This window comes from Amblyomma maculatum, chromosome 3 (genome assembly GCF_055883805.1).
Source record: "Amblyomma maculatum isolate TAMU_Amacu chromosome 3, ASM5588380v1, whole genome shotgun sequence".
In the NCBI taxonomy this organism is placed as follows: domain Eukaryota; kingdom Metazoa; phylum Arthropoda; class Arachnida; order Ixodida; family Ixodidae; genus Amblyomma; species Amblyomma maculatum.
This window is the reverse complement of record NC_139346.1, coordinates 1,587,797-1,610,098: the sequence shown is the minus strand read 5'-3', so window position 1 is coordinate 1,610,098 and position 22,302 is coordinate 1,587,797. Positions and strand designations below refer to the sequence as shown.

The following is a 22,302-nucleotide window of genomic DNA, read 5'->3' as shown; positions in this document are numbered from 1 at the left end:
TCACTTGGCGATTGAGCCACCAGCCATGTCCCGGGCCCGGTACTGTGTCTTGCCATGAGTCCAGGGGAGGTACCGGTACTTGAGCATGTGCTGCATGGTGCCATGTTGGGGACAGTTGTGAGACAATCAACAATCAAAGCCTCTGGGCCCCAACTGTGCAAAAGCGGCCCTAGGGCAATACTGTGAAACCTCGTTATAACAAACAGTCAGAAATCCATAATTTGTAAAATAAAATTTCGTAGAAAATACATGCAAGAGCAGCAAAATTCAATCAAAGAAGGCACAGCAACTTAGAGGGTGCTTACCTGGGTCACGTCCATTGATTTACGCGCAAAGAACTGCGTTATCGCGGCCTGCTTTTTTGTGTCGATGCGTTTCGTATCACGCCCAATTCCGTAGTTTTCAAAAGCTCAACAAGAGCAAACCCACTGCCCTCAATATCACTGCAGTGGCGGCAAAGTAAATCCAATGCAGCAAGCGATTCTTGCAAAGTCTGAATGCTCTCATCGTCTGCAGGGTCAGCCCGAGCTTCGTCTGCGGGATGTCCAGAGACTTCTGCAGCGTTTTCAGCGTCCATCAGTGCAGCCGTGGTCGCTGCGGCGGCGTCGCCACCTACAAAGTCTTCTACAGTCATTGCTGCGGGTATGTCACCAAAAAGACGTGAAAAATCATTCCAGGCCTCATCGAGCTCGTGGAGTTCTGCTTTATCAGGATTGTCCCTCTGCTGGAATAAAACCTGCGTGCCGAAAGCAGTTGGCAAACGTGTCGTCTTTCACGCTGTCCTATGCCGGTTTAAGCATCTGGATTGCTCCCAGCAAGTCGACCTTCATACGAAGCTTTACGAGAAGAGCGTCAATCAGTCTTCTCTTGTAAACTGCCCTGAAGGCCTTGATTTTATCTCGAGCTTGGTCTTTAACTTCAGTGCTGCTCTTTTTTTCACGTTCACCGCCATCCCGAGCAGCACACTCGACACGACCACCTACGCAGCCTCCACAGAACGCTACGACAGTCACGCTGGCAGGGTTGCCACTGAGTTTTGGGCCAATGTAGCCAGATGGAGGGAAAAATGGCGGGGAAAAATACATTCACCCCTTAATTATCGTCCAATATCATTAACTTCCATTTCCTGTAAAATAATGGAGCATATAATTTTTTTTCAGCTAGTTTTCTTGAATCGTTTTCGTTTTTCACATCTACACAACATGGTTTCAGGAAGCAGTTTTCCTGTGAAACAATTATCAGCAACGAAATTCATTTGATTCTTGATGAAGGTTCAGAGTCGACGTCATTTTTTCAGATTTTTGCAGGGCTTTCGATAAAGTGTCCCATAGCCTGCTGCTGCATAAGCTTGCTCATCTTCACATCGACCCAAATGTTCTAGCATAGATTTGTTTTTTTTTTAACTAATCGCTCGCAGTTTGTCTACGTTAACGGTCTTCAATCCTCTTCTATGCTGCCTAACAAAATCAATCAAACTTTTTGCAGATGATTGCATAGTGTACCGTGAAATCAAAAACACTAATGATGTCAACTCGTTGCAAGCAGATCTTAATTGTATTACTGACTGGTGCATTAAATGGAAAATGGTTTTAAACACATCAAAACGCAAAGCCATGCGCTTTTCAAGTCAAGCCGTCTCGCCACCAGCCTCTTACAGCATCAACAGTGCTTCGTTAGCCCCGGTTACCTCGCATAAATACCTCTGTGTACATCTCACATCAAACTTATCCTCGAACCAGCATATCACCTACATAACTGGAAACGCTAACCGCATGCACAGTTATATAAAAAAGCTTTTCTAATGCACCCACTTCAGTCAAACTCCTTCTGTATAAAACACTGATTCATTCAAAGCTTGAATACGCCGTGTCGATACGGGACCCTCAAGCTAAGTCACTTATATCTGTTTTGGAAGCTGTTCAGAACCGTGCCGCTCGTTTTATCCTTCACGGCTATGGCCGTACTTCAAGTGTCACACAAATGAAAAGCACACTGTCACTACCTGCGCCGAAAAATTTTACGACTGTCTTTTCTTTAAGATGTACAATTTCAATCCTGTTTTGAAAAATGCTTTGCTCATTCCACCCACCTATGTTTGATCGCGCATTGACCATCCATGCAAAGTGAGCGTTCCACATTGTCACACTACCGCTCGCCAAAATTCTTTGCCTGCTTGAGTGCCTGCTTTTTTTGCCCATGACATGTGTGCCCTTTGGTTAGTATTGCCACATGAACTCTGTGTCGGTGATTTGTAGTTTGTTTTTGCTGTTTTTTTCTCTTTCCTCATTTTTTTCCCTCTTCGTCCAGGTTTCCATGAATTGTTGAAATTTGTAATAACTCTGTGCAGTGAACAATATATGTAGTGCTTAACCCATGATTGTATTCATTTTTTGTTATCTGTGCTTGCCACTCCCCTTAATAATGCCCGCAGGGCCATGAGGGCATTTGAAATAAATAAATAAATAAATAAATAAATAAAAAAGTGGCCATTTTTGACTGAAATTTTGCCCAAAATGTCGCCGCACTATAAATGCAAGGTTAGAGCAGCTGCTAACTATGGTCAATTGTATGCGGCGTGGTTAATACTCCGCTGTACAGTAAACAACACCAGTTTTTGATATTTGACTACACAAGCCAGATGTATCTCAATGAGCTTATGATTTGGTCTGATGATTAGCTTTGTATTTAGGTAGCCAGAAAAGGTTAAACAGTGAACTATTTTTTTTTTTTTTGCCACGGGAGAATTTTGTGTGGTGTTTGCTGCAGACTTGATTTGTATCACTCTATATTCGGGTATAACTTTAGAAGGCATTTGCCCCTCAAAGGCGGATGCACACAAGCCTCCGCCAATAGGCGCGCACTTAGGTGATGCTATGGGCCGGATGGCCGGTGACCCCGCCGACGGAGAACATGCCTAACATGACCGCCCTCACTTCGAACTGGGCCCAGTCGTGTCAGCTGTGAGAGTCTCCCTTCGTCAGAGTGAATTCGAATTGTTTGTGGGTGTCTGTGATGCGCGAAATATCATTGTGAGCTTACAATGCACAATTTGTGCCACGTACGTTTGTTTTGAGCCGTGAGCTGACGAAAAAAGATCACAGCGAACATCGGTGATGCTGCGCTTCGTCTAGAAACAGGATCCCGCGGTGACACACCGCTGCGAACAAACATTGTGTGTGTTTGTTCTATGCTTTGCTCCTAAGTGAAGTTACGACCAGGAGAGTTTGCCAAAGTCTGGTACCTACTGTGAGCGGCGGGTGTGTACTGTGCCCCTGCGTTTCTCGTCGAATGTGGCCAAGTGACGGAGCAATACCACTATCAGGATACATAAGAAAAGCGTGCACGGATGAAACCAACCTATGAGTTCCTCAACCGAAAAGATTTGCGAAAGCAACCTCCAACGCAAAGATTCCTTGCTGCCAGCTCAGCGCGCAAACGATCGATCGTTGGCAGCAGTAGGATAAGATAGCCGAGTGTCTAGCACCGTCGATTGATTGCTTTCCACCAATGCTAACAATCAGTGACTAACATGCGCTGCTTGAGCGAATGTCATTGGATTAATGGTCAGGCGTGTGGGAGCAGTGTTTGTTTCCTTAATGTCAGCCACAGTACTAATATAAAATTGGCTCATACACTGGTGCCCTTACAAGGGAGCTTGGCATGAATTCACATTGCTGTTTGCCTTAGAATTATTCGCTCATTGCACGTGCCAGCAGTAGAATGCCTGCTGTGACACAATCGTGCATAAGTTGTGCTGCCAGTGCTCGACTTGCTTTCCCACAACACAGCTTTGCGCTGCTTTCGATTGTCATGATATGTTGCTACCAAATATTTCTATGACAGGGAAGGCAATAGAGGTAATGTGTACATTAAAAAAAAAGTACGACAAAGTAGGCCCAGTTGCTTGTGAACTGACTCCTAATACCTCTAATCACGTCTGCGTGAAATGTGTGCGCTTTTTTGTATATATTCGTTATTTCCTCTTTTTTTTTTGCATTTTAGATCTTAGTTTTTGCATTTTTGCACATGTGTGTGATTATGCGAGTGCTTCCGTGCGTGCATGTGTTTATTCCTGTCCTTTTATTTTGACGCTTGTTCTTGTAAGCATGCTGCGTCTTCCTTTAAAATTTCATTAACTCGTCTCATTCAAATCCTGTGAATAGCAGGGCTGGCCTCTTCATTAAATCCTTTCTCTCTCGTCTACCTTGCCTGCCATCGTGCTGTCTTTCCTTCTACTGGCCTTGCTTCTTGTGCTGTTGTGTGCACTAAAGAAAGTTCTATCAACTGTGACAACAGAACATATACAAAATGTCATGGCTCGCCCAGTAACTACGTCTCTTAATGTGTTTATGCATCAGTGCATAGGGCCAGAAGTGCAAATGAAAGGGTGCCATATTGTGAAACAGCACCTTGCTATGTTGTTGCATTCAGTCTTAGTAAACAGATGGTTTCCCATGTGGTGGTACACAACACTGTGCAGTGGGGTATCATTTTCTGTCTTTCATCATTACAAAGGCAGTTTTCTAGTCAATTGAAACCAGCAAAGCAGTGCACACCATTTATTATTTCGCCAATATCACCGTCTCAATCTGGCAGTCTGTTTGCCTACGGCTTGTAATGAACAAAGTGACTCACTAAAACACATTACAGAGCATTTTCCCAGTACCTATGACGTTTTATATTTGTTCTCTTATTCTCATTACTTGTCCGAGTCAGATAAGCACAACAAACAATGCAACCACATGAATGTGCTTTGGCGTGCGAACTGTTGACTGCTGCTATTACACTGGCTATGACATGACTGTGGTTTCCAGTGCAAACTACCAACAGAGCTGTCTTGACTACTGTTATTTCACCATGGAGCCCGTCAAACACGATTGTGGCTCCCTGGATGAGCATTTTGAGCCTGCCAACAATAATCAAAGCTAGTGTTTCGATTCAGATATACTAGCATTTAAATGTTTTTCTGTGCCACTTCTTAAATCGAGCACAATGTGTGCTTATAAGAATTGAGCTTCTATATTAAGGAACACGCCAAAAATGAAACTGAGAGGTCACGAAATAAATGGTTGGCTGTTCCCACCAGCGAAAATTTGGTAGCCCTAACGAGAAGCCATTATGCTTGTCGAGTGGCTCGGTGCCAGAGAACTCTCAGTCGGAGTCGCTTTCTTCAGTGTCATCTTCACCCAACTGGATGATGATGAGTTGAACGTGCTCACTCCCAGACGTGTCAAGTCAGTCCATCACGTGCTTCCTCCAGTTATTTTCTCCGTCAAGATGGCGTCCTCTGCCATTTTTGACCTTGGCTAAATCGCAGGGAGTACAATGGCGTTGTCTACGATGTAGCTCAGAAAGCGTCACTTTATAGATCAGCTGCTTCATCCTGTGTGATGTTCTTGCTCCTGTATCGTATCCTTCTTCCAGGAAATTGTTCGCTAGCTATGGTCAAAAACAATGATGCTACCAGCTGGCAACTTCTGCAGAACGTCATTCCAGCCCTCAAAGTGATTGCCGTCCATTTCCTTGTGGTCTTTTGGCCTCGGAATACATCCAAGCAGCCGTCGACGAAACCATCCTCGCTGCCAATGTGCGTGACGATCAGGCGCCGACCTTTCCCAGAAGGTTGTTTTAGACCCTGGCCATTTGCTTGAGTGAACAGGCGTCCATGCTTCTGCACCACGGTGTCTGTCCACACGATCGATCGAGTGTGTCCCGCCCATGTCTCGTCCAGGTAGAAGATCTTTCGGCCTTCCGCCTGGCTCCACGTCACGGAGGTAGCCATTCGGCCAAGCGGCGATGTCATCCCGGTCGATAAGCAGGCGACGCGCAGTGCACTGGCTTAGTGATGAGAGTTCCATACGTGACCTCAGCGCACACAACGTGAAGCTGTCAAACTTCGTGCTGCTTCTTCTCTTCTCCGCATTGCGTGGGCGCGACGGTGTCGTCAGTTTGTCACCTGAAAAATGCAAAGCTTTAACTTCCTCCCTCACCCCGAACACAGTCCTTTCGCTGACACCGAGCAAGTTGGCGACAAACTTGCTCGTGTCCTCTACGCTGCATTCAGGCTCCCAGTTACATTCAAACGTGTAGCAGTTGAAGATCATGTTGCATGAATCGCTGTTCAGGATGTGGCCGCTCTTGTTCTTGCCGAGGCTCCTTGGTAGTGTGGTCATCGATGCGACACAAGGATCGCGTTACGATGTCACCTCGCTGGGATCCACAGCAGAAAAGATTGGCGTGCGTGAACATGCGCGAACTCATGACATTGCAGGTTCACAACCGAAAAAAAAAGTACCAAATAAAAAATCAGCCTAACACATAAAAAAATAGCCTTGTGAAAACACACATATGAATCTTACTGAGCCAGACTGCTTTACACTTCCGGTAACGTCAATCTTGCTCCATGCACAGCATTACAGACGGCACGGAGTTATTTTTCTCTCGCGATCTGGCACGTGCTGTAGAATTTCCATCATGATAGTTCTACCAAACACTCCTCAAGATATACAAATCTTATTTATACCAAGAAATACGTGTTTTAGAAGCAGTCAAAATTTTTTGAGCAGGACTATTTCTTTAGTTGCAAAGGCTGTGCTTCGGTCATCTGGGTGGGGCCTCTTCTTAAGTTGTACCCGACTATAGTAAGAACCGTAAACCCGAATTAAGGCCATTCATCAAAAGAACTGCACCTGCGATGGTGGCACCAGTTTAACGCTGCCACCGAGAGCGTTTTTGCCAATTGGTTTCTTGTGAATGTCACGTCCTGAATTTGTTTCCCTCTGCACCCTTATTCTTTTCATAGAAGGCAATATTATTTAATGTTTTTGTTGCAGATAACGTGCAAGCATGCAGTCTTATGACAGCAACAGGTGAAATATAATACAGAGAGAGTGTTTATGTTACGTTTCTTCGGCTGAATTGTACACCGTAGCTGAGGCTCCTAAGGCCCACGTCGGTGATCAGGATGTAGCATAATTCAAACAAGGTATTTGTAGAACATCATTATGTGAGTAAGATGAATGTGTCGTTAATCTTTCTGCTTTCTTTCTCCGGGGCCTTGGAATATTGGCAGGTCTCGTTACCCACCATTTGTACCTTCGTATACAAATGTAATGAAGGCTGACAGCGCATGCTTGCGAAATGCTATGATTGTGGCGGTTCAGCTTTGTAGGGCACCACACCAGCACAAATAAGTTTGTGCTGCGATCACTCATTCAACATTTATTTCAGATGGGCCAATTGACATGCTTCGTCTCTCTCTTTTTTTCTCGATCTTCATCGAAGCTTGCTTTTAGTCATTAAAGGGGCACTGTGACGTTTGCCAGACCATGCATTTCATGCCAGCCTCTAGGTTCTTTGCACCGTGCCGACATAAGTTCAAAAAGAATTACAAAAATCGGCACGCAGAAACAAGAGTTATCAGGTTTATAAAATTCTAAATGCAAGAAAAAAAAAAAAGAGCACATCTGATGTCTGCACGGTGCAAAGAACCTAGAGGTGCAGAAATGCATCTGTCAGCATTCGCTGCACAAAGGAATGCTCCACTGCGAGGCAGCCACTCGTGTCGTCCCAGTGGCAGCGCATGAGTAGGCAGAAACTGCACAAGTACCGCTGCGATTAAATGCATGGAGCATTCATGGTATACCCCACAATCGCATTCTACTGTCCTTGTTGCTCGTAAGTTGGGAAGATATTAAGCTTAGAACCCACATCGCAAGACTTTATTTGAAAATCGCCAAAAATTCGGTCGTCACGGGTCCTGAAATTCGCCAATTTGGCGAAAAGTGGCCATTAATGGCAACTCTATACGCCAGACGCCACTACTAACACTAAAACGCAAAAGACATAAAAGGTCAAAAGCAACATTTCGATTGATCCGCTGTCAGCGACGATTCCTTTGGCTGTCAACTCTCAATGCCGACGTGGCATCTGTGTCAGCGCCTGCGAGGTAGTCCTGAACGCTTGCTGCGCCGCACGACACACTTGTAGTGCAACGAAGCCTGCCTCCTGCTATTAAGTGAGGTAGTGCTTGGCGTCGCAAAGCTCGTTTTATCAGTTTTATGCTGAACCGCATTCGCAATGGAAGTTAAATATACATGTTTTTGACAAAAATATTTCGGAAGAGTTCGATATATTCAATAATTTGCTATATGCGTATTCATTATATCGAGGTTTGACTTTATGCCTTCAGTACTCAAGCACGCCACAATCAAACTGCCCGGATGCCATCAATTGCCCGACGATTAGCAATGCTGCAACCGGGTGTATTTTTTAACCGTACACCTTGTTGCAGTCTGTGTTGTACAGCAAGGTGGACATCATTTGTGCAACAGGATCAACAGACTTTACTTCACAAGGCAATATCATAGCCAGAAACTGAAAGCGACCAATTTTCTTCATCGGCAATATGGTTTGAAAAACTCAGCATCAAAGAAGCACATCTGAAAGGTTGTTGGCTCCTTGCAATGCATCAAATTAAGGTGCTGTAAAAGATGACAACAAAGTGATGTGCAGCAACGCCATTCTACAAACACGCACTGAAAAAAAGCCACTTTCAAATGTGCATTATGTGGGGACCGCGCCAGCCACATTCAAAGTTCCCGCGGCTACCGATGCGCCGTCGCTTAACAGTTCCCTCTCCCCGCTCGTTCCCAGGATAACCAGCCCCGCGCGAGGGTATAAAGGAAGGCGCACGCTGTCGCCTCGCCTTCTTCGCTCCTGGTCGAGCCGCTGGCTGCTCGCTCTCTTCACTGCCGAGACAACCCGCGGATCGCTGCCTGCCCATCCAGACGACGACCCCGATGACCTCCCGCTCCACCATAGACTTCTGGATGTGAGATTAAAGATGTTTATTACACGGCCCGCTGTGTATTTGTCTTGCACATCCCTTTCCACCATAGACTTCTGGATGTGAGATTAAAGATGTTTATTACACGGCCCGCTGTGTATTTGTCTTGCGCATCCCTCGGGCAGAGGAATCGCCCACAATTATTAGGCTTGAATTTTTCAAACTATGTTGCAATTAAGAAAATTCAAAACCTGGGTTCACCTTCATTGTCAATGGCCTTCAACTTCTCAGTGAATATTCTGCCTTAAGATAAAAAAAATGATTAGTTAATTTTAGTTGATATCACAATCACCATATTCCATTAGACACAATGTTGTAAAATACATCGGCACAGACCACATGAACACAGCTATCACAGGCTTTAAAATAAAATGATCACCCAGCATAGAGCTGCAGTCTTATTTTTTGGACGTCCAATTTTCCGGACATTCCTGGTTATTCGGACTCTGCCATGGCACCGTCACATACTCTATAGCATCAATGTATAACACTGACCAAAATTTTGGACGTTTGAAACTTGGTTGATTTTCCTGACTTTTTCTCTCAATCACAGCTATGAAAAATTGCCACATCCCTGCCCTTTTGCATCCCACATACCTGCTGTGCGGGGTTAATTAGGACTCCATGGTTCCTCAAAGGAGCTTCGTACCATGGAGGACAGGCCAGAAAGCTTGTTTCTATTACAGCGAGAGAGCCATTATAGCGAGAGAGCCAGCGGCGGCACGAGCCCACTTGCAGACGGCAAAGTGAGAGCATGAAAAAAAAAAAAATTCACGGCTGCTTATTGCCTCAACAAGTGCCCGCTCCCAACTGGCAACAGACGCTGGTTTTGCTTTATTTTGAGGGCGTCTCAACTAAACACGACCTCAGAGAGAGCTTTGCGCTCAAATTCATGTTCCAACTCCACACTTGCTGGAGCTCATGAGACAGCATCGCCTTTTTTTTTTAAACCAATGGATGTAGCAGACGATTCCTATTTCTTTTGCAGTGACAGCCGCATTGCCACAACAGCCATCTTTTGTTTTTCATTAGGAAAAAAAAAAATAATAAAGGCACTGATGTAGAGTCCTGTGGGAACGGCAAGTCTCCACGCTCTTTGTCTGAACATTGCACCGCTCCAACCATGACGCAGTTTTCCCGCAGAAACAGATTGACCAGTTTGTCAAGCCACTTGGTAAATAAACTAATAACTGGGGTCATGGGGAGAGCAGCTGTTTCAACTGCAGAAAAGGACTTGATCAGGGCCCAACCCATACCTTGATCTGTCGCTTCATGGTGAGGCAGAAGAGGGTGATGAAGTAGAGCAGCAGGATGGGCCAGAAGACAGGCACGTTGAACGCATCGAAGAATGTGCACCCGATGGCCACCAGGGTTGCCTTGGTGGCCGAATACCTGCACAATGCAGGCCTGTTGTTGTCTATGGGTAGCGCACAGAGAGTTCCTTACTCCATTTCCCAATTAGTCTGTATGAGCATCCCTCAAGTGTCCGCCGAGAGACTCAAGTATTCAGCTTTGTTGAACCAGACATGAAGGTAGAGATATCTTGACTGGAAATTCCCTTATTGGAGGAGATCTCTGCTTGGGCCGTGCTATTACATGCAAAGGACTAATATACACAGCGTGGCATGGCCAGGTGTAATTACAGAATTATAACACAACACTTTTAAAAGGACAGTCTGCTGACTTTTTCAACAATTTTTTTTTTCTTGCTTTATTGAAAACCTCCATCCCCAAATTAAGGAATAATACCCGGCTGTGGAGCTGAGCAACAAGCGAGAACAATTTAAAACCTAATTTTTTCATATGGCAGTCTCGTTTTTCTCAGTAGTAGTCTGCATCTGCATACACCGATGTCGTGGATACAACGAACAGTTAGTATTGTAACTCTATGCAGCTCTATGAACACATGCACAGATTTTGTTATAACCGAATACCAAAAAAGCTTGAAATAAAATGATATGAATAAATTAACTAAATAAACCTGGTCGGACCTACTGCAGATACCAACAACCACTTTTGCTTATAGCAGCACTGCTAAAAGTATGGCGGCGTCTTTGGTTGTGCAGTTTTCTGTTTTGTAAACTGTAAACCATTACCATGTTTTTGAAATAAGGATCCACAACGTATCTAAAAACTTTAAAAGCATTCAAAAAGCATTCAAAGGAGAAGTGTACTCCCATGTTTAACCAGGTTGGGATTTTGTATCGCCACAAAGAAAAGTTGACGAGAGAAATAGTTGAAGCATATTTTATTTCAAGGGACAATAACTGTGTAGGCAAGACTTCTCTTGCTCTTTCAAGCAAAGAGAATTCTTTTTTGAGTGACTTTTTGTGTAGCAGGTGAACCCAGGGGTTGTTTCACGTGATTGCTTCGTTTTCTTCATGTTTGTTTTTATCTGGACCTTGGAGTAAAGGCACAGGCTGAGTTGCGAGTCAGCGCTTGTTCTGTGGCTTCCTTGTATAATGTCCTGTGATGATGATGATGATGGATTTTAATGGCGCAAGGGCGACTCAGGCCAAAGAGCGCCAAACTCAAGGTTAACGGTGTACAGTCTACGTCACCCTTGTGTAGAGCACTCGATCGGTACACTTCCCTGCATAAAATCGATACCTCGTCGCAGTTTTTACTTTTTACAGGCAATACTTGTGCGGAAGTAGACCCACACAGACCTGTGAAGAAGATGAGCATGAGCACTTTGTCCGCAAATCGTGGGCTGATTTTTAATTCCAGTTTTTATTACAAGTTGAGCACAGCCCGATTGCTCTACACAAGCATGGCATCGACTGTAATCAAGTTTATGTAATGGGATAGTTGTGATGTTTCATGAAGGGATAAAAAACAGTGGTGTATAGGGCCTAAAGATGTATTCGCTCTGTAATATCGCTAAAAACAATGGTGTATAGGGCCTAAAATTCATTTGCGATGTATATGTAGATGCTTTAGAAGATCTCATCCGTCCTCTCAAGGAGGAGCGGGCTGAGAGCCACGTCGATAAGAAATTCCATGTAAAAAGCCTACTTGTGATAAAAATTTAAGCACCTGTTTAAAAGGAACCATTGGGTTGTCGCCAATAAAAATGGATGGGTGTGCAGATATTTGCTGAGTGTACAAGGAGGGAAAATGGCGTCTCCTTTCTTGTTCCAGTTGTGCACATATAATTAAAACATGAGTGACAGTAAGCCGATCACCACATCTAGAGCAGTGTGGTGCAGGAGAACTAGTTAAATATGTATGTGTTGTGTATGTGTGACCAATTCTCAGCCTGCACAGAGCTACTTCTTTAAATCTGTGTTGTTTTTCTGTGGTACCTGCCTATCCTTGGCTTTATTGTGTGTAGTTTATTTTCTGTTGCTGCGTCCCATTCCTCTTGCCATTGTTGTCGAATCATGTTTTTGATGTGTGGCTTGAGGTCCTGATATGATATGTTGTCAATGTCTGTAGTGTATCGAAGGGCAGCTGATGCAGCAAGACTACCAGCTGCCTCGTTACCTGATATACAGCGGTGGCCTGGCACCCAACACAGTGTAACTTTAAGTTCTAGTTTATGGGCAGACATAAGGGTGGTATAGAGAGAATTCAGGACTGGGTTCTTATTATGCCACTTCCAAAAGGATAGGGACGTTAAAACACTGAGGGAGTCTGTATAGACGATCGATGTCTGCATTTTATTTTATATAATATGTCTCACAGCTAGAAGGATTCCATGGCAATCAGCTGTAAATATACTTGTGTGTCTGTTCAGTGTTTTAGAAAGTGAAAATTGCGGTCCATGTGCTGCACAGGACACTTGAGCAGACTTTGAAGCATCGCTGTAATATTCATCATAAGTGTACTTCACCTGAAGTGACATGAAGTGCTGCTGTATGGCAATGGGGGTGCGTGCTTCCCCACTTCAAGAAATGAGAGGTCACAATTAACACCGTGCATTTCCCAAGGAGCAATTAGGTCTTTTATAGAAGTTGTATGAAGACTGGTAACCAGAACATCCAAATATTCAATATGCGTGGCAACTCTGATTGGATATGGTGGTGCTAGAGATGGTTTTTTTTAGAAAAGTGCTGTGCCAGTTTTGTCAAGCAGGAGCCGGCGACATGGATGGTCCAGTTGGCATAGTACCTTCATAGCATAAGTTAGAGAAGTAAATTGTCTCCTTCGTTGCAGTGACCATCGGTTGGCCTCGACATAGAGGCTAGCAATTGGGCTAGTTCGAAAAGCGCCCGTAGCGAGGCGAAGGCAGAGGTGGTGCACGGGATCGAGCAATTTTAGCGCAGAGGATGATGCAGACCCATAGACCATCGAGCAATAGTTAATGCGTGATAGAACTACACTATCCAGAAGGTTCAGAAGGCCCCATGACCGGTGAGAGAGAATTTTTAGCAAATTCATTGCTTTGAGACACTTCAGTCACAACTGTTTTATGTGGGCAATGAAGGAAAGTTTTTCGTCAACAACTACGCCAAGAAAAATTATGTTCCTTTTTAAAGGCAAGGCTCTGACCATTCAGTGTAATGTTGGGGTCAGGCCTGATGCCACGCTGCTCAGAGAAAAGTACACAAACACTCTTTTCAGAGTTAAATTTAAACCCATTGTCATCAGCCCACCTGGACAACTTGTTTACACCTAGCTGAATCTGTCGTTCACAGATGGTCAAGTTGCAAGATTTGAAGCTTATCTGGACGTCATCAACATACAGTAGACTCCCGTTAAGACGAACTCGCTTAAAATGAACCCTCGGTTAAGATGAACAGTGGAGGTCGTTTGTTTGGTTCCCCATAGAGTCAATGCAAAAAAAATCCGCTTAAGATGAACACTTTGCAATCGCTAATCGGTTAAGATGAATTTTCACAGCCGGCCGCACCCCACTCGCGCAGCTTACTCGACCGTCCGAGCAGCGCTTCAGCAGAAAGAAAAAAAAAAGCTTTTCAGTGCCATGACCATCCGTGCCGCCGACGCACGCAGACCCAAGCACGTCGGCGTCGGAAATGCGATTCTACGAAGGCGGAAGAGTGCCGCTGCTCGTCCTCTCCCACCCCGCTCACTCCTTTTGTCCCCGCAGTAGGAGTAGGTTCGCGTTTCGCGTCGCGCCGACTGTCTTGGTACGGCCTCGGGCAAGGACAAAACAGAGCGCAGAGAAGGAGAGAGAGAGAGAGAGAAAAGAAAAGAGCATGCGCGGCCCGGCCAGCAAAACTAGCGAAACGCGGGAAAAATATCGTGAGAAGAAAAAGCAGCCAATGACGTTTCCCAATGGTGATCACGTGATAGTGTCGTCATGCCAGTGCTACCGAGCTCCGCGCCTTTGCTGACCGCCAACGACGCCTACTACGCAGTGCACAGATCCATTGTTCGTGGCGGGTGTGCGCGTCGTGTCCCGCAATTTTCTACCAGGCTGTACGCTGTCACCTCGTGGTGTGCGCTGTTTGTTTTCGTGCGCGCCATGTTCGCCGTGTTGCTATTATGGCTAGTCGGCCAACAACTCGAAAAAAGCCGCTTGAGCTTCGTGAGAAGGCCGAAGGTTTGACCGAAGTTTGCGCCGGCCGGCTTTCAAAGACTGAAATAGCGCGCAAGTTCGGCATCGCGAAAAGTACCGTGAGCGGTATCGTGAAGGACGAAGTGCGGATTACCAGTGCTTTGGAAGATGGTGAGTTTGCACCGAAGCGGAAGAGGCAAGAGGCTCTCTTGCCTGGGTGAAGAGAGCGCGCAGTGCGAATTTGCCAGTGAATGGAGTGCTACTGAAAGCTAAGGCGGAAGAAATTGTCCTGCGACTGAATGTCGAGTTTGCGTGCAGCGATGGGTGGCTCGACCGTTTTCGGAAAAGGCATGGACTGGCCTTTCGTTGCGTTGTCGGCGAGGCCGCTGCAGTGGATGAAGCGGTCTGCAGCGATTGGAGGCAGAACAAGATGAATGAACTCATGAACGAATATGACCCTCAAGACATATACAACATGGACGAAACTGAGCTTTTCTACCAGCTACTCCCAAATAAAACGCTTGCATTTGCTGGTGATGACTGCGTGGCGGGCAAACGGAGAAAGCTTCGAGTAACGGTCCTCGCGGGCGCAAATATGACTGGGACTGACAAACTAAAGTTGCTGGTGATTGGCAAATCTAAAGCACCACGCTGCTTTAAAAACATAAAAACGCTGCCGGTCACGTACATGGCTAATTCAAAAGCGTGGATGACGCAGGCACTTTTCGAGCAGTGGCTTCAAGAGATGGATCGCCACTTCCAGAGACAGAAGAGAAAAGTTCTCATTGTTGTTGAAAACTGTCCCGGACACAGCCACGTCGCCGGACTTCATGCCATCCGACTGGAGTTTCTATCAGCGAATACAATGGCGAAGCTGCAGCCTAAGGACCAGGAAGTAATAAGTAGTTTGAAGAGGCACTATCGTCGCTCTCTGCTGCAAAGGATGCTGATTTGCATGGAGAGCAATAAGGAGTACACAGTTAACCTGTTACGTGCTGTCCACTTACTGACGAGCGCCTGGGAGCAGGTTACTCAAGCCACTATTGCCAACACCTTCCGCCATGCAGGATTTGTGGCGCTTAGCAATTGCTCAGTGCAGAATGACTGCGATACTACGAATGAGGACCACACTGCAAACTTGGAGGATAGAAGCATTGTTTCTGCGCTGAGCAGTAAGGGTGTGTTCATTGACATCAGTGCGTATGTCAGCATTGACGAAAGTGTGGAAACGTGTAGGGCTGACACACTGGACGCTCTGATTGAAGAAGTGCTTGAATGTTATGCCTGAATCTGCACTAGTTACCTGTGATGCAGCTGATGCCTGCCTAGACACTTTAGTGCAGTTTTTTTAACAGTGTGAGGGCACTGAAGGGTATCTTCAAAAGTTAAGCGAGATGTCTGCTTTTGTAGCAGGTCGTCGATTTTCACGGCAGACACACAAAAAAAAAATAACAGACTGGGTAACAGTCAACAATGCCTGATGCCTTACTACTGCAAAGTGTAGTAGACAATCATTAGTCCAATAAATGCTTGTATCGCAGTTTATTTGCCTGAAAGGCCCTTTTATTCATTTGTTCTCATATACGAGGTATTTGGACACACTCTGCATGCTCAAACATCATTTTTGGAAGCACTCCTGATTAGACGAACTTCTGATAAGACGAACAATTTTCATGGTCCCTTGGAGTTCGTCTTAAAGGGAGTCTACTGTATACAGAACAAGAAATAGTTTTTGGCAGCACGCTTTTTAAAGAGTTCATTTTGACTACGAAAAGTGTGCAACTGAGAACACCACCTTGAGGGACACCATTTTCCTGAATGTACTGCTTTGAATATGCATTGCCAACACGAACTTTGAATTTTCGTTCAAACAAGTTCAGACAAGTAAGTTCGTATTGTATTCAACATGTTCCCTGTGATGCCAAGAGAGAAAAGAGGTCGCGGATGATACCATAGCGCCAAGTGGTATCATATGCTTTTTCCAGATCGAAAAAGATAGATAAACAATGTTGTTTATGTACAAAAGCATCCCTTGCACAAGACGCAAAGGCAATGAGCTGATCAGCTGTTGACCGCAAAGCTCTAAAACCAGCTTGGTTTCGATGAAGAAGACCATTGTATTCAAGGAAATAGAGAAGGCGACGATTTACCATTTTCTCAAAAAGCTTGCATAGACAGTTGGTTAGTGTGATAGGCTGATAACTAGCAGCAAGTGTGGGTTCTTTTCCGGGTTTTAATATTGGGATGATGATCGCTTCCTTCTATGCTTTAGGAAAGCGTCCTGTGGCCCATACTTTATTATACAGGCAGAGTAGGGTTTCAAGAGTGTTCACATGCAGATGCCTGAGCATTCCGTATGTGATCCTGTCAGGACCTGGTGCTGTATTACCACATGCGTCTAGTGCAATCTTCAGCTCCCGCATGGTGAATGGGCTATTGTATCCTCCTGAGGATGGTCTTTTATCACGTATGTGCTTCCTCTCCTCTCTTGCCTTGTGCCGCAAAAAGGAATTTGTATAGTGTGCTGAGCTGAATATGTATTCAAAGTTTTGCCCTAGTGTGTCTGCTTGATGTTCAAGAGAGTCACCACTGGTGCTGACAAGGGGCGTTGGGATTGTGCTATATCCTTTGAGTGCTCTTATCCTGTTGTGAACTTTGTGTGCATCAGGATAAGAGTTCACAGAAGAAAGAAATGATGACCAGCTTTCTCGCTTGGAGATGCGTCGAACACGCCTGCCATTTGCCTTTGCACGCTTAAAGGCTATTAGGTTTTCGGCTGTGGGGTATAGGTGTAGTTTCGACCATGCCCTGTTTTGAGCTTCACGAGCAGTCTTACATTCTGCATTCCATCAGGATCTTCGTTTATTTTGTGGCTTACTTGAAGTCTGTGGAATGTATCTTTCTGCTGCCTCTATAATGTGCAGCGTGATCAAGCGTTGAGTTTCATCAACGCCTAAGTCAGTAACTGATGAACAAGCCAATGATGAGTGTTCCCTGAACATCTCCCAGTTGGCTGCATATTCTATAAACTTTCTAGGATTAGACGCATTTTCATTTTTATTACCTGCATACTTTACAGAGATCGGAAAATGGTCACTTCCATATAGATTGTTAATTACAACCCACTCTGTAGCTGCTAAGAGCATTGGGGAGCCAGTAGCTAAATCTATGGATGTGTATGTGTTATGTAATATGCTGTAGTATGTTGGCTCTTTTGTGTTAAGTAGGCATGATCTAGAGGACAATGAGAATTTTTCGATTAGCACACCTTGGGAGTCCATTCTTGTACATCCCCATAATGGATGGTGTGCATTAAAGTCTCCGACCAGCAGCCATGGTTCCGGAAGTTGATCAATTAGCTTTTCAAAACTTTCGCTACATAACCTATAATCTGGAGGAATGTACAGAGAACACACTGTTGTTATTTTACCAAAAATAAAGGCTCGTATTGCCACTGCCTCTAGGTCTGTATTAAGTGAGATGCTTCGGCATGGGATTGATTCTTGAGTTACAATGGCAACACTGCCAGAGGGGCGAGTGCTGCCTTGCCTATCCTTCCTGAATACAAGGTACTGCTTGAGGAAACTTGTGTCTGCTGGTTTTAAGTGGGTTTCTTGCAGACAAAATATGTTTGGTTGGTGCTCGACAAGGATTTCAGATGCAATCATCCAGATTATTTAGTAGTCCCCGACAGTTCCAATAAACGATACTCTCAGTAGCCATTGTTGTAAGTGCGGGATGTGGATGAGACAGTGGGTTTAAGACTCGCCGTCTTTATCAGGTGGCTTAACTGGCGTATGTTTTTTCAATTTGGAGCGGTCCGGCAGGCACCGCCTCTCAATGGCGGACTCCCTAGGCGCCACTGACGCTGCGGAGTCCACGCTAACCTCCATCGCCTCTGGTGAAGGCATGAAGGCAGGAGGTTTTTCCAGAGGAACCAAGTTTCTCTCAGATGTCTTTGGTGCCCGGACGTCCGGGAGAAAGTGACCTCCGGGATTGAAAAGATTGGGGCAGCTGGTGGCTGCTTAGTAAGGAGCCGTGGTGGGAGCACGTCAGCAGTATTGCACTGCGTGCCCACCGTTACTAGATGAGGCCTGGCCCCTCTACGGGCTGCGTCAGCATAGGAAGCAGAGAGAGAACTTTGTTTCTTCTGCGCCTCACCGTATGATATATTCTCGGTTACTTTCAGATTGATCACTTCCTTTTCGGCCTGAAAGGCCACACAGGATCGTGAGTATGCAGGGTGTGTGCCCTCACAGTTCACACATTTGAAGTCAGTTGCATTGCAATTATCAGTTGCATGGTCATGTGCGCTGCATTTTGCACAGGCGTCCTCGGCATGTCTGGCTGCCATGCCCGTACTGCTGACACTTGAAGCACCTGTGGGGGCTTGGTATGTACGGGCTAACTTTGCATCGGATGAATCCCACATTAATGAATTCAGGAAGTGTGCTCCGGTTGAAAGTGAGAACAATATGTTTCATTTTCATTTCTTCATTCTTTCGCCTGATTGTTATTCCGTACTGCTGTTACACCTTGGTTCTGTAGGCACTCAATGAGATCTGATTCTGTTTCATTTAAGAAGTCTCGCTCAGAAACCACTCCCTGACAGCTGTTAAGACTGCTGTGGGGCGATACCTGAACGTCAAGGTGAGCAAATGTCTTTGTTATGAGGAGTTTGTCAGACTGGCTTTTGTCTGATACCTCTATTAGCAAGTCACCAGATCCTAGTTTTTTCGCTTTATAGTTAGCCCCAATGATGGCCTTCAGCGAGCTGGCTATCAGAAAAACTGATAGCTCATTTACAGGTTTAGACTCTGATAATGAGCGCAGGACAAGAAACTTTGGCAAGTTCTCAGTTGGTGCCGTGATTTTTTGTGTCACTTTGGTGCGACTCCTTTTCGGAGGTCGATCAAGTTGTTTTGATGAATGTTTTTCCATGCATTATGGGTGGTCTAAGGGTTCCTAATATTCTGTCGCCTCTGTTTCACCCTTATATGCAGAGGAAGGTCCCGGAGTCCCTCACCTGGTAGACAGGTGGGAAGCCCGTTGGCCGAGGCTTGACCACGACCTCGACCGACGGTTTCATCCCTCAACCTTTCAACCTATCACCATGGTACAGATTACAGCTTCGGTAAGGGGGCTCAGGGTCAATGGTGGCGCTAAGCACGAACACCTCATTACACAAGGTGCTCCTGCGGAGTATATATATTGTCCTGTGTCTTCCTGTTCACGCTGTTTAAATTAACAATGGTCGCCATAAAAGAATTATGTTCAGTCAAGGCGGAACCCAACAAAGGGACGAGGCCAATGCCAGCCCTGACTATACCCAAATATGACAGACAACAGGGCGGTTCACCACACAACCCCAGCAGTCTAGAAGGAAAAACCAAGAAGAGGACAGCAGAGTTGCAGGAAAGGAGATAGGAAAGTGAAAGATGAAGTGGAAGATAAGAAAAGACAACTACCCCCAGGTGGGTCAGCCCAGAAATGCAGTCTATGGGAAATATGGGCCAAAGTGTGTGCTGCCTCCCCCAAGGGGCCTCGAAGTAGAGGTGCGCAAAGCGGCTCACTTTAGTGAGCGGCTCAGAACGACTCAGCCGGCTTATATCTGTTTTGCTCAGGAGCGAGCAGTGGTATATAGGAGAGAGAAAAACACGACTATCTCACTCTCGTGCACTGATCCGCGCCCGTGCGACCTCCCAAAACTGAAAATTGTGGAAAATTTTTCTCCATTCTGTCTTCCTTCATGGTGACTACAAAATCCCAGTAAACAGCAACATCCATTTTTTTTAGATGCGATTCGTTCTCTATTTACCGGTGGTGCACCCAAGAGAGGATTTTGTTAATTTCTTAACCTATCATTTCAAAGTTATCTGAATAATGTTGAGCATCATGCACTACACTGAGAATTAGCCCTACTTGGGGCCATCAATTTCTAAAAATAGCCCAAATCTCATGTGGACTGATTGTTATTAAATATAGATTGTGAATTATAAAGAAAGCAGATTAACTGATTCGAAGTCCCTCTTATATTCTGAAGACAATAAATTCAGGAGGGGCCTGAAATATTTGTAAATGCATAGTTTTTATTTTTTTCTGATGCAGTGTTCACTTTGTAGCACGAGTCCACTTTAGCCCTTTTTCTTTTTTCTAAATCCGCCTTTTGCGGGAGGATGTGGAGCCATCATGCAGGAAGCGGTGGGAAACACATTGGACGGGAGTGTAGAAGACGACATGAAAGCGCACCATGCGAAATGGCCACGCCAATGCAGGTAGAAAGCGAAAGCTCCCCCCCTTTTTGGCCTTGGGGCGAAAGTAGTGACAGTGGTTGCAGTATATCAAGTTCATGCAGTATGGGGGAATGTTTCAGCATTTTCACAATCCACTCATAACGCATGCATATACTGTCTTCGTATTGTAAGAGCGACTAGCGCGGGCCATGGTGCGGGCTATGTTCAAAGTGATAGAATCAGACTCTCTCAGCGTGCATATTCACGACCGACTGAAATTTATTGTAAAAAAAAAATCGAAAGGAGAGCGAGGAGGCAGAGAGAGAGAGGGGGATTACAAAGTGCAAAGCAGCCAGGAGTTTGTTGCTGCTGCAGAGCTCAGCTAGGTGGAATCGTCTCCTGCGAAAGTGAGCGGCGCATATGCGCGGGGCGTCTTGAGTTACCGAACACAATGCGGTCACCGCGACGCCAGCATGGTGCAATGGGCATCGCTTCCTCCTCGCGTCATCTACAAGCATGTAGCTATAGGATTTCATCTACGAAGCTTGGCAGAGAGACACTTATCCACACCCCCTGAACAGAGCATTGTCTTGGCTGGAATGCACACCTGCAGGAAACGCGCGGCATTTTTCTGGCAATGGATGATTCAATCTTTCAGAGCTGTAGCCGGTTTCTGCCCCCAGAGGACAGAACGGATATGATCTCAGTGGTGAAAAGGTTCTCCATGCTGTTACGTTCTTTGGCTGATAACGCCCTCTTTCACGCGGAACGTATCGTTCCGTCTTGTTCATGACGACGCGTATGAGAAGCCCCGATATCAGGGGCAATATAAGCGCCTCGTCCGAGCGCTGCGTCGCTCCAGGGGCAATATAAGCGCCTCGTCCGAGCGCTGCGTCGCTCTTTCCTGCCCGGCTGCCGAGATGGAATAAAGGTATTCCTGACAAGCTTCAGTGTGGCCGCTTGCTCGTCGTTCGTCGAAACACCCAGAAACGTAACAGCTGGTGGCAGCGGTGGGATCGATGTCTGGTTTCCGCGGCGGTTATCAGTGAGTGCCTGAAACATCTATTTTGTTCATCAAGCAGCTTAAAAGTTAAAATGGGGCTAATTGTCCCCGAAGGGGCACTGGGTAGAAAGCAGCCAGATTGTTTCCTCGGAAAATTTCGGTCGTAGCAAGATGGATTTCAGTGCAATTGTGAAGCCCGAATTAATGCTCTTAGCAGAAAAGTTGGGCGACAAAAGCCATGAGAAAGCCTGATATCATCTCGGCCATTGAAAAGTGCGGCGCGGGGGCCGACGAAATTTTAGAATGTTGGACCGAGGTGCAGAGGAGACGGAAAAAGGAAGAACTTGACCTAGAGAGGCTCAAGCAAAAGGTTAAGAAGGAGAATGAAGCGACGGCGGTCGATATCTCGACGAAAGTTGACATGCGAAGCCACTTGCAGCCCTTCCGCGCCGGGGGAGACATAGGTCTTTACTTGGTGAATTTCGAGCGGGTGTGCAAAAGGTTGGGCTTCGTGGAGTCGAGCTGGCCACAAAGGATTCTGAGCTTACTGCCAGCCGAAGTTGCCGACGCTTTGGCAAGGTTAGATCCTGAAGAGGCGGACTACTCGTCCGTAAAATCCTGCCTACTGAAAAAGTTTAGGCTGTCCCCTGAGGTTTTTCGAATTAAGTTTCGAGAGGCAAAGAAAAACCCAGAAGAAAGCTATGCTGAGTTTGCTTACAAGTTATTAGGCTTTCTAGAGAGCTGGCTCCGT

At 45.7% G+C, this 22,302-nt stretch overlaps 2 pseudogenes across 1 annotated transcript in view; both read right to left on the bottom strand.

Moving 5' to 3' along the window:
* LOC146194095 (uncharacterized) overlaps nt 1-22,302 on the bottom strand; it is an 81,326-nt pseudogene that overhangs the window by 30,225 nt on the left and 28,799 nt on the right. Inside the window, exons 6-7 of the transcript XR_014705420.1 lie at nt 10,105-10,240; nt 5-90 (exon numbers count right to left, since the gene is read on the bottom strand). The product of XR_014705420.1 is annotated as an uncharacterized LOC146194095 (transcript). The remainder of the gene's footprint in view (nt 1-4; nt 91-10,104; nt 10,241-22,302) is intronic.
* On the bottom strand, nt 4,806-6,185 carry LOC146194096 (uncharacterized; annotated as a pseudogene).